Below are 13,056 nucleotides of genomic sequence, written 5' to 3'. Positions count from 1 at the left end.
GAAAGATTTCTCCTGTGTTGACTGTTCCTCAACCTGTGGAGGTTTCCACACCACTGGCCACATCCCCGGCTGGAATCATAGGTATGTAGTGAATGCCATTGGTGGAACCCCCCACATGCAATACTGATAAACATTCCTCTGGGCAGGTGTGTAGGTGGCCTCCATATTAACCCACTAAAACAATAATTTCTTTGCATATAACTTGTGTCACCACAGGCTCAGTGCTGGGTTTAGCCGTAGAGGTTTGCTTGACTGTTGGGGTGCACATGTCCAACATCGGCCACAGTTAGCGCGCACGTGCAGGCCAGACTGCATACCTGAACCCTTCGTCCAAGCAATTTCAGAAGCAGTGCTCACCTTTCACATACGCTGAGCAGACTTGGTGATCCGGCACCTCACCCCCATCCCTCTCCCCCGGCAAGCATCCAGACCCCCAGCACCTTCCCTCCAGTGTGCCCCCCTTCAACCCCATGGATTTCAAATTATTATATTAAAAAACGTGTTCGGATTCTGCAGGCTCAGCATCGCCCCCCTGTCCGGCATATATCTCCTGTTCTGCAATAACAAACGCGAGAGGGGGGTACACACTGAGAAAATAAAGCAATCAGTATCGGCCATTGTGTGATTTCCACCACAGAAGCAGAAAAAGTGTTGAGACTGCATTATGAAAAACAAGCAGAGGGTAAGGAAACACCCCGGAATAGCAAGAATACGACTCGGCTAATATTCGTTTTCTTATTACTTGACTTGTTTCTTCTATTTCTGCATTTTTCCTTGTCTGAAATATTCAGTTTCTGACCTTTGGCTTGTTTATTGTCTGCCCGTGTATCCAGTGTGGATTTACCTAAAGCGCCCTTGTTGTTTTAACAAATTCAGCAAAAAGACACCTTGTGATAGAGTTCATCTTGATGTGCTGTTATTGTTTCCTTGGCTGAATACAGCTACTAAACCAGTCTTCAGACAATACATAAACAGCCTAAATGGATATGACATTCTCAAGTTTTATGACATTTTTGCTTGATCAGATATCGTAGAATAGATAGCTTGATGAAAGTCAACCAATTTCATTTCATTTCAAACCTTTATTTATACAGATAAAATCCCATTGAGATCATTGATCTCTTTTCCAAGGGAGACCTGTTCAAGTAGTTCCACATGAAACATAAAAGCATAAACAGAACAACAAAAGGACATCATACAGCATCATTTACAAAATTATCCACATAAACAGGTACCAATAGCTTCCGATTGACTAGCATCCAACCGAGCTTTAAAAACATTTAGTGGCACCAGATTGTTCAGTTTCCATTTAATTTGCAGACTATTCCAAGACAGAGGAGCTGCGCATCTAAAAGCTGTCTTCCCTAAGACAGTCCTAGCAGTTGGCACATTTAATAAAACCACAGCATTCGATCTCAGGCAGTAGCCACTTACAATTCTCCGAGAGATCAGGGAGCAGATGTAGGATGGAAGTTTCCCTAGAATGGCTTTGTATATAAAAATGTACCAGTGACTGAGCCTCCGTACAGTTAGTGAAAGCAAACCATCCTTGCATACAGGGTACAGTGATGGGTTAATGCTTTACAGTTTGTCACAAATCTCAGAGCACTGTGATACGCAGCATCTAACTTGACCAGGCAATGGGCAGGTGCATTCATATAGACCAGATCCCCATAGTCCAGCACAGGTAAAAAGGTCACAGTGACTAGCCTTTTCCTGGCCTCAAGCGAGAAACAGGACTTGTTTCTGAAAAAGAACCCTAGCCTAACCCTCAGTTTTTTTAGCAGGTTATTGACATGAAGTTTAAAAGAGAGACAATCATCAAGCCAGATACCCAGGTATTTGTAACAGGCAACAACTTCAAGTTTTGTTCCTTGCGTAGTCACAATATCTAAAACAGGCTCTGGTGTCTTTTTTGCTTTTGAAAAGAGCATTACCTTGGTTTTATCCACATTTAAAAGAAGCTTTAATTCAGAGAACTGAGTCTGAATAGTGTTAAAAACAGCCTGTAATTTTTATGGTGGGACCTGCACAATACATCACAGTATCATCCGCATAAAAATGTAAAGTAGCTTCATCCACATTATCACCTACGCTGTTAATATATATGGAGAATAAAAGTGGTCCTAAAACAGAACCTTGTGGTACACCATTAGAAATGTTTAACCACTCAGAAGACAGTCCATCAAAATGAACACATTGGGACCTTTCAGAGAGGTAGTTCACAAACCACCCTACTGCAAGGCTGGATAGGCCAATACTGAGTAGCCTCTGCTTTAAGATGAGATGATCAACGGTGTCAAACGCTTTGGAAAGGTCAATAAACAGAGCTGCACAACTCTGCTTATTATCTAAAATACTAGTAATGTAATTTACTACTTTCATTGTGGCAGTGATGGTGCTGTGTTTCTTTCTGAAGCCTGACTGATGTTTAGACAGGATGTCATTTGTACATAAAAACTCCTTTACCTGTTCACTCACTAGGCGTTCAAGAACCTTAGCCAGAACTGACAATTTAGAGATTGGCTTATAGTTATTTAAAATAGTTGCCTCCCCTCCTTTCAGTAAAGGCAAGACATAAGCAGACTTCCATACTTTTGGAATTGTATTTGTGCTGAGGGAGAGGTTAAAAAGAGAAGTAAGAGGTGGAGCAATAAAGTCTGCAGCTATCTTTAAAAAGAAAGGTTCTAAGTTGTCTGGGCCAGCCGGTTTCCTAGGATCTAGCTTAGATAAGGCTTCATGAACAACATCAACAGTAAAAGGGGTAACACTGAAAGGGTTTTCCAGACCACGTTGTTCAGAGTCACAGACTGTGGTGTTCACAGAAGCAGAATTAGAAACAGAATGAAACAGAGCCACAGGACACAAAATGCTCATTAAAGCAATTTAGCATAGTGGCCCTGTCCGATATAGAGCCAGATGCTGTGGTAAGGCACGGAGGTAGCTCATTACGGATCTCACCGGTTGATATCGATTTTATTGCTTTCCAAAATTTCCTAGGATTATTTAGGTTTTCTGTGGTAACTGACAAATAGTACTTCGACTTTGCACTTTTGACATTTGAAGTGAAGCTATTCCTTAGCTGCCTAAAACGCAGCCATTCTATATCTGAGCCTGATTTCCTAGCCTTTGCCCAGGCCTTGTTTCTCTCATGAAGGAGACTAGACAGCTCAGCAGAAAACCAAGGATTGTCTCGTCCCTTTACTCTAAATGTACGCAGGGGTGCATGTCTATCAATGATCTCCATAAAACCAAGATAAAAATAAGACCATGCGGTTTCTACATCAGCACAAAGATCGATTTTACCCCAATCAAAATCAAACAGATCATGCACAAAACCCTGCTCCACAAAATGTTTTATGTCTCTCTTGATGATAATGCGAGGTTTAACCTTTTGGACCTTAGTGTCCCTAATTGTGGCTACAACACAGTGATCGCTCAGATCATTTGCAAATACTCCCACAGAAGAATATTTATGGGGAACATTAGTTAAAATGAGATCAATTAGGGAGGATTTATTATGGGACTTAATATTAGGGCGAGTAGGACTGTCCACAATCTGAGTAACATTTAAAGAGATACAAAGGTTTTTTAAATCCAACCAATGGGGCGATAACATAACATTCTCCCTGTTTTGCACATCCGTTGGGATCCTCCAAAACAGAGTATATTGTAATTTGCCCCAGGACAGTTTAAAAGATAAAATGAAATCTGACAACTGCTGGCACAAACCTGTACGCAGGGCCGTTTCTAGCTTTTTGGGGGCCCTATGCAAGATTCTGTTTGGGGGCCCTAGTTTTGACAGTTTTTTAACTACAATGGGGGGGATTCCGAAGCCTTTAAGATGATCTGTGGAGATGCATCAATCTGTTACACTTTAATAGGAAAACAGGCTAATTTCACGAAAACCAAGCAATTGAAAATGACAAAAAATGATATTAAAAAGGTAAACAATAAGGCTCCTCTATGTCAATAAATGCAAGAGATGCAGCATTTTCTCAACAATGTTTAATTTACATGTTTCAACTTCCTCAGCTGTCAGCCCAACGATGATTTGGACTTTATTACCCCAAAAACCCAAGCCACAGCTTTGCTATCATCGCAGTTTAGTCGTGTGTATATCCTACATTGGATTTGTAAGCATATAATGCTTCACCGAACACACCGTGGCGACTGGTCATTGGGGGCAGGTGGGGCACAGTAAACCTGAAGAGTCAGTGCCAGTGCCTCAGCAGCCATGAACCTCACTGCAGAAGCATATATATAGACATCTACGTTTTTTGTGCCCCACCACTTTTGTACATATAAAAACGCCACTGCGAACACAGGAGGGGGCTTGGCTGTCTACAAATAAAGACAGCTCATTTTAATTCTCCCCAAATATATTGACGCTGAACCTGAACTTTGAATTCTCTGCTCCCATCATAATATTGGCGATCTTGTTAAAATTGTGAATGCAGAATTTAAAATACTATGTAACTGGTTTGCAGTTAATAAATTATCCCTTAATGTGGCCAAAACAAATTACATGTTATTCAATACAAAGTCTGAGAGTAGAAATGACTGCATTATACGGATTTGCAATACAGAGATAGAAAAAGTTGGTGCATGTACATTTTTAGGACTCATTGTTGACGAAAAACTCAATTGGAAGCACCATATCAATTATGTACAGACGAAACTGTCAAAAACAATAGGTATTTTGTATCATACTAAGACAATTCTTGAAGAAAATATACTCTTTATAACAGTCTATTTCTCCCTTACCTTTACTACTGCTCCGAAATATGGGGAAACACATACTCAACAAATCTACAAAAAATAATAACATCCCAAAATAAAGTATTAGGAATAGTCTGTGGTGTTGGTAAATATTAACACACAACTCCCATATTTAAAAAAACTCAATCTATTAAAATGTGTTGAGATAGTACAGCTTAAAACAGTACTGATTATGCACAACATTTTCCATAAGAAAATGCCTAATAACATTCAAAAGCAGTTCCAAACCACAGCGTGAACATATGAATGTAAAAAAGTCACTTGAAAATAAGTGTTCACAATGTTTATATGAAATTATGCATATATTATTATTTTTATTATTCATTTGCCAAGTACATGTGTACTATGTATATATTTATATATAGTATTTTAATTTCCAAAAAAAGATAGTTGAAACTGCTATTGACATGTGCAGAAAATGACCCTATATCTATATGCATTTATTGTTTTCCTGCCCTAACTTTTATTTAATTGTTTCTCCTGTTTTCTTTATTTCTTTGTACTCCTTCATTTCTATACGTTTTTGACGCAATAATGCCGCTGTGTTAGGATGATGCACGGGAGGGCTACTTTCCACAAGCTATGCGTCAGCCCTCCTGCTTCTACTAATTGTGTTCATCTTTGTGTATGAATTAAACTTCTTTTGTTTTTCGGATGAATAAAACAAAAAAATACTTTCAGCTTGGGGGCCCCCTAGTGGCCGCGGGGGCCCTATGCCCCCGCATAGTCCGCATATAGGAAGAAACGGCCATGCCTGTACGTCTCATTTCCCGAACCACATGTTCAACCCGCCTCTGTTGCAGTCTCAGCAAACTGCAATAAGAGATACTATTTGTCTTACTCAGCAAGCTTGTCTTCATCTTGCGTGTGCACCTTTGTTTTTTAGCCCCTCGAGGAAACTGATATTATCTAGTTATTAATCTGTCCTTCTTTACAGAGTCTCTCTCCCGGTCAACATTCCTCTGCATGACATTGCCACAATGTAGCACATTTCAGGCCGTAAATCATTAATTGCAAACTCAAAGACGCTGACGGCACGACATAACACTGGCACAATGCACTTTATAACTTGAGGTTTTGTGGGAACACAAGGATCTGGACAGATTTATTTGTTTCCTTCCTCCGCAAGTAATTCGAGCAGCACATTTTTTTGCTGTCAACATATGCTGTACTCATATGTGAGCCATACATGTACCATGAGCACGCATCGCGCTGGCAGACCACGTTCTGACCTGCATATCCCATCTTACAAATAACAGGAATTTTAACAGCACAGTTATGTGTTTTTTTTGTCGATTGGACTTTATCGTTTACCACAATGCACAACAGTTGGTCTACAGTGCGCTTAAAGAGGGTCTTGTCCTGCTGTTTTTAAACCGTAGGAGTAACAGTTATTATATAGAATACACTATATTCAGAGCATGGCACAACATTCTTCATTGGTCAATCTGCAACTCAATGAAAAATTACCCAAAAATGCTAATAATGTATCATAATTATGAATTTCTTCTCTTTTTACGTGTGATACTGTACATTAAACAGTTAACTCATCATTTCCAATTCAACAACTAAGTTTGGACCCTGATACTATGTTTGAGCCGTAAGTCAGGGTCTTCTAGCATTTCCCAGAGCTTTCAATAAACGCTTTAACACCAAGTACTTTGCCGTACTTAGTTCCCAGTACTTAGTCCCGCCGAACTCTTTAGTCCTGGAACTGTCCTAGTAAATTGCGTTCACACCGGAATAAGTCCCTGAGGGAGGATTAGGCAAATAAAGCCGCTGACGTCACTTTTTCTTCTTCTGCTTTGGGTTTACTGGCAGGCCGCAAACAACTTCACGGCGTTTACTGCCACCCGAAGTCCCGGACTCTCCCGGACTCTCCCGGACTCCGGGACTTTGGGTGGCAGTAAATCGCCACCCGAAGTCCCGGGCAAATCGCCAGAAGACACCTCCTCATCACTCCACCGTTCCCACGTTTTATTTTGTGTTGCCAGAAGTTAGTCTCTCTCCGTTGTTGCGCTGGGCTAATGCTAATAATGCTAATTCCGGCAAATAAAATGGCAGCTTCACAAAACTTTTTGAGAGTTTTACGGGTCGTGGTTTGCAATTCGCCCAGCCAATCAGAAATTGGAAAATGTTCCTCCCCAGGAAAGTACCTGCTCTATAGCAGGGACTGAAAAGGGGTGACAAGGTGGGCATGAACTAAGTTCTAGTTCCAGATTTTTTTGGTGTGAACGCAAAATCCCAAGAACTATCGGAACTATTCCTGGGAAAAGTACTCCGGTGTGAAAGCGCCTAATCACATCTTATAGTCTTCATCAATGGACAAAGCTGGCTCTGTTGCCACAGACATACATGTGTTTACGTGGCCTAGGTGAGACCAAAAAGACAACCAAGCAAACTCTATCTGATGAAGAACAGGAAATAATAAGTAAGTAGACTGTATTTTTCCATTATTTTTCCTCACTTAATGATAAGTCATTTATTATGAGATGCCAGTATATTGTGACTAAAAGGATGTTTGATGAACCCACTTTATCTGAAGGTTAAACTAAAAACGAGTGCAACTAAAAGGTCAAAATTATTCCTCAGTGCAATAGTAGTAGTAGTAGCAGACAAAGTTCATTTAAAAGGTTTCTCTGAAACCTTAAATGGATGTTTACTGTCAACAAGTTTGTAAAAGATTGTTGACTGCTTCCTCATATGTTTTCTTTTAAAACTTTTTTCGTACAAGATTGACCACATTCCAAAGGATTGACGGATTTGAAATTAATTAAACATTCCTTAAAGCAGCCAAACGAAGGCCTTTCTTATCAACATAACCCATTTCAACTTTGTAAACATCCTCATAATGCAGCCCAAATGTTTCAAGATAGTCTGCTTTGTGTCTCACTGCTTTAATTGTGTGCAGTTGGGTTGCTTTTCCTATAAGGAGAACGATTAAAATTCATTTTTGTTGAACGATGTTGACTGTGGCTTATGGGGTGAAAAAAAGCATAAATAATAATGTGCTGCCAGCTTCGTGTTATGGAAAATCATTTGGTGCTCCTTAACTCAGCCGGGGTGCTGACAGTGATGACAGGTCTCGTCCGTCATGGGGGAACATAAAGATACGCTTATTAAGCCGGTTCATTCCTGAAGGCTGATAACTGCTTTGGAGCCTTTAAACAACAAAGCTCTAAAGCATGTTTTAAAATATGGGGAAACTTGCACTACACAAACTGAAGGATTAGTTAATGGATGTTGGAAATCTGCGAGTTCTATCATCAGTTTTGAAATGTCACTATTCATACTAATGCTTGCTCCTTTACTTTAGGAGAGAAAAGAGGATGGGATACAACCATATGTAGGATGCCCACTTGGGTGGTAGACATCTGCCTTGTTAACTACCATCCTCAGACCCCATTCATTTGGCTGTTTGGAGGTTAGGACTGACAGTTGAGTCCTTTTCCAGAAAGTTCAAGGCCCAACAGTGTCTGAAACTGTTAGAATTTCCGTTCAGGTTTTCTGTGGATATGAGGCAGGTAAACAACTGTGTCAATAAAGCCCTGTTAAGTTTTTATGTGTTTTCCAACTGGGTTAATTCTGAATGTTTCCACATCCACCGTCATAGTGACTTGCACTTTCTTGGAAAGCAAAGGGCTGATTTTTGACTAAATGTTCCAGAAACTATAAGTGTTCCCTCTATAATATTTGAGAGTTATACATCACAAGTTGTTACCCTTTTTATAGAAGTAATGGTGCATCTTTTATTGAAATCTGTTAAATGTCACACATGCTTTTAAAACCAGCCGTTGTTTATTGATTGTTGTAATGGGGGGCTGCTCTACAGGAATGAACTCTTCCTGTTATATCTGTTCAATAAATGGATGGAATGAACACAGCCTGACCGCTCTCTGTCAGTGTCTGCATGACATGGTTAGAGAAACATCTGGAGGCAAGAAGAGGAAGACAGAAAGAGGAATGTGTAGAGCTAGAAAGGTGAAAGGAGGAAAAAAAAGTTAACTAGGTCTAGGTTTTTAATCAAGACAGCTGCATATGGGAGCAAGGAGAAGCAAAGAGGTTAGGGTTCTAACACATGTTATGATGTGTTTGTGGTGAAGTCTGTGCCGTTTGTTTGGGCTGCAGTTAGATATGCCTGGCAGCTCCCAGCTGGAGGTCTGAGCCCTGCCCAGCCGAGGCTCACTCTAATTGGTCAAAAAAGTCAGTGTGGCACCTCGGATTGAACTCATGCCTGGAGGCCAGGTATGGCATACTTAGCAGCATACTGAGGAAAGATCACAGTCTCGGGCTCGTAGTCACCGACTGTCTTAAGGTCAGCAGTTCTCCCACGGCCGGCCGCACGAAAGGAGGAAAAGGAGATACAAGGCTTAACAATCACGCCTGGCCCTCTCAGGTTGACCAACTCAAGTGACACTTTCCTGAGAGTCGGCCAATTCCAGGTTGCTAAGAGGATCACTTTCTTCCTTCCTGTCCTGACACACATACCCAGCTAGCACCACTCAGAAGTCTTCAGGCTTGCTGCTCACCAGGCACAGCCGCTTTAGTCACTGTTTCACGCTTTCTAAAAGCCACGCGGCCCTGCAGCGTGGATGGGATCAAAGAGTGTGTCGCTGCAAAGTCCTCACTAAGAGGATTGAGATCTTAAACCTAACTCTCACAAAGTCTAACTGTAACTGCAGGTAGGCAGCAGGACTAGGCCAGCTGTGTGGTTCATACAACTCCAAACAGATTAGAATAGATCCATCCATCCCATTTCTCACGCTTATCCAAGGTTATTCGCTGTGGCTGGGTCACAGAGTTGTTTAGAAAATGATATTTGATGGAATGCATTGTGAAATGAGATGGAAAAAGACTGTACAGTCTTTTTACAGAAAAGCAGTACACAGTGGGGGGGATAGAGACACAGAGAGGTGTCTAATCTTGGCTTGAACCAAGGACACGTGTAGTGATGTCACCTCCGGAGGTGTGTGAATGTCAATGGATCCTGTATTATGATAGTGGCAAACCTCCTTAATATTCTTATTTTTACAAAAGATGAAATAACTAAATCTGATTTGAATAGTTCGCTCTCTGAGACAAACCTGAAGAACATTGTTATGTGATTCCCCTTCATTTCTCAGCCTGTTTCATCTCTTGTTGTTTGACGGTACCCAACTTTATTGTTCTGGACACTTTGCACTACTTGCCCTGCATCAAATGGCAAACAGATGAAGTAAAAAACCAGCTGGTGGAAAGAGGCTGGGCTATTGATTTACGTTCATTAGGGGTACAAATTAATGCTTACGTTGCTATACGTCAGCTGGATTTGTGAGTAGGGAACAGTTTGCTTACAAACTGACCCAGAAGCCAGAACCTTAGGTCAAGGCTATTCAATTAGTTTGGAATGGGGGCCGGTTGATGAAAATGATCCAAAGCAAAGGGCCGGGAAAAAGATGGCTTCATATTAAGAGCTTCAGATACAGTAAAACTCATCTCTTTCGACTCCACTTCGAGCGATAGAATTGCTAACAAAGCACTTATATACTAATAAAGGACTGGCTTATCTAAAGCCAGTTGAGTAGCACTTGAAATGTCTTGGCTCTATGAAACCTGATGTACTTTTATGATTCTGTTTTCTTCAAGGTTTGTATCTTCTTGGTCGAATGCACTTATTGTAAGTCGCTTTGGATAAAAGCGTCAGCTAATTGCAATGTAATGTAAATACTACAACAGCATAGTGGAGTGCATATATTGTGTTAAATCAAACAACATAGCCCCAAGGCCTTTATAGATCTAAATGGCAAGTTCAGAACTCAGTAGGCCTACATGTGAAGCTAATTTAACCATCAACATCATTTAATTTGATTTAATTTAGGTGACATTATCTAATCATTCATCATTGACAGGAGTTGTCACTACAGTAGCTAGTAGGTGGGTTCGAAACCCGAGCCCGCAAAAGTTTTCAGGCATTGTCTTCCCCTCTATCTCTCAATTTAACACCCTCTCTGGAATAAAGGAACTCTGGCCCAAAGTAAATTACTTTTTAACATTATACTCAAAAGGCCAGTAAATATCACCCCGGGGCCAGATTTGGCCCGCGGGCCGCCAATTAAATAGCCCTGCCTTATAGGTGATAATATGACACTGTGTTGTTAGCAGCACGTTTCGCTGCGCCCAAGTTGAAAAAAAATGAGTTATGTAGGTTTACGTCACAGAAATTCATACTTGCACAAGTCATGGGTCAATTTGGGTTGTATCCACATGATTATATGCAATTATTGTAGGTCGATTTTGATAAAAGACGCAGCCCAATAAATACAAGGCAATGCTCTGTAAAAAACAAATGCTATCACGGGGAGACGATGAAAAGCAATGGGAGTTCACAGATTGAAAATCAAAAGATGAAAGCTCAAAAATCTCTCTGTTTTTCTTTAATTAAGGGAAAGGTGTAAGCGCTGCAGAGAGTTCTGCCAAAAAAGGCCAGAGCACAGCCCATTATGTATGAATGTAACCCCTGTATATTTTGACACACGTTGGATCCTGACCTGACACTGAGCAGGTGTGTGCCAGAATGGGCTAAAATGCAGCATGTCCTGCACACCAGCTGCAGAGTGGCTCTGGTTGAACCCTGCAGCCTGCTAAACGTGCTGTTTGGATTGTGGGTGACTGATTAGGTTGTGATGTGGAGCCCTTCAACCACAACGCTTCTTAGCTGCTGCACTCAAGGCGGCTAACAGCTGCACCCTGCAGCACCTAGCCATATAGCCTAATGGATGGCTTCCGTGTCGTATATGTTAGAGATGTCCCGATCCGATCACGTGATCGGGGATCGGAGCCGATCACGTGATTTTCAAAAATCGGGGATCGGGAGAACAAAATCGGGGATCGGGATTTTTTTTTTTTTTTTTATAAAATAATTTTTTTTAATTTAATGTTACAAAACAAAAATGACCATGTTCACGTCTTAAAGTCATCCTGAGGCCTTAGTTTTGGTTTAAAATTACACAACATCATGTATGTGTTGCTTTCTTTGGGCTTGTTTTCATAGACCTGGTTGCTTATTTCTCTGAAATCTGGCAACAGAGTGGGCGCAGTGTCTAATAGTAGCAGTAAGCTAACGAGAGGCTACGTTCAGCTGGTGATTCGGGAGTCGGGACAGAGAAAATGTCAGGAGTTTGGAAGTATTATAACATTGAAAGTGAAGGCAGTGTAACAGCCAGATGCAATGTTTGCAAGGCAGAGGTTCCGCGTGGTGGAAAGAACAGAGCTACGTTCAACACGACCAATCTAATACGCCACCTGAGAAACAAACACCAACAACAACACAACGAGTACACAGCGGCCACTCAGGTAACGGCACTGAAACAACCAACACTTTCAGAGACTTTTAAAAGGAAAGACAAACTGCCCCAGAACAGTGAAAAGGCCAACACAATAACAGCCAAGATAGCTGAATTCATCGCGTTGGATGACCAGCCGTTATCTGTTACCTTTTTTTTCTCTTAATGCATTGCATAAAGATCGGATCGGGAAAAATCGGTATCGGCAGATTGTCAAAATCAAATGATCGGAATCGGATCAGGGGCAAAAAAAGGAGATCGGGACATCCCTAGTATATGTGGAAGGGTTGACAGTCTGTATAGGAAAATGTAGATGTGGCAATGATGTTCGACGTTCGAGATGGTGTATGGAGCCACCTCAAACACCCCTAATTTATCAGATCCTGCTTTTTTAGCAAAACAAACAATATGAACAAGGCAATCTATAATGGTTCAACAATGGACACTCATTATCAGTTACGAGAGCTATTGCTTTATTTAACTCAATTTACATCACAAGACTCATAGCATATAATTCTCTGCTCAGATTAAAGCAGTAGTTTATCTAATATGAGAAGCACAAGCCATCAATTGTTTATCATTTTTGCTTGATAAGATTATCAAAACGGGTTTGTTGATTAGTTCATCTGCACACATGAATCAATTATGTCAGCCTTGGAATTGTGAATCAAACACTCACCACTTGTGGATTTGTAATGTTGGTTTCAGACTCACTAATGTCAAATAGAATAAAAGAAAAACATACATAAAAAAAAAATATTTGAACACTCCTAAGCGACATTTTTGCAAAGTAAATGCTTCAACACATAATAAGCAAACCTAATATATTGTATACATGTATTTATGTTAACATACTGCTTTTGATCACAGTTAACACCTAACCAAGCCAATTGGAGACTCTGTATTAAGACCTATTTAGCCAAAAATGGGATTTGTTTTTGAAATTTATAAG

This window comes from Pseudochaenichthys georgianus, chromosome 4 (assembly GCF_902827115.2).
Source record: "Pseudochaenichthys georgianus chromosome 4, fPseGeo1.2, whole genome shotgun sequence".
Taxonomy (NCBI): Eukaryota; Metazoa; Chordata; class Actinopteri; order Perciformes; family Channichthyidae; genus Pseudochaenichthys; species Pseudochaenichthys georgianus.
Note: the sequence above shows the minus strand (reverse complement) of the source record.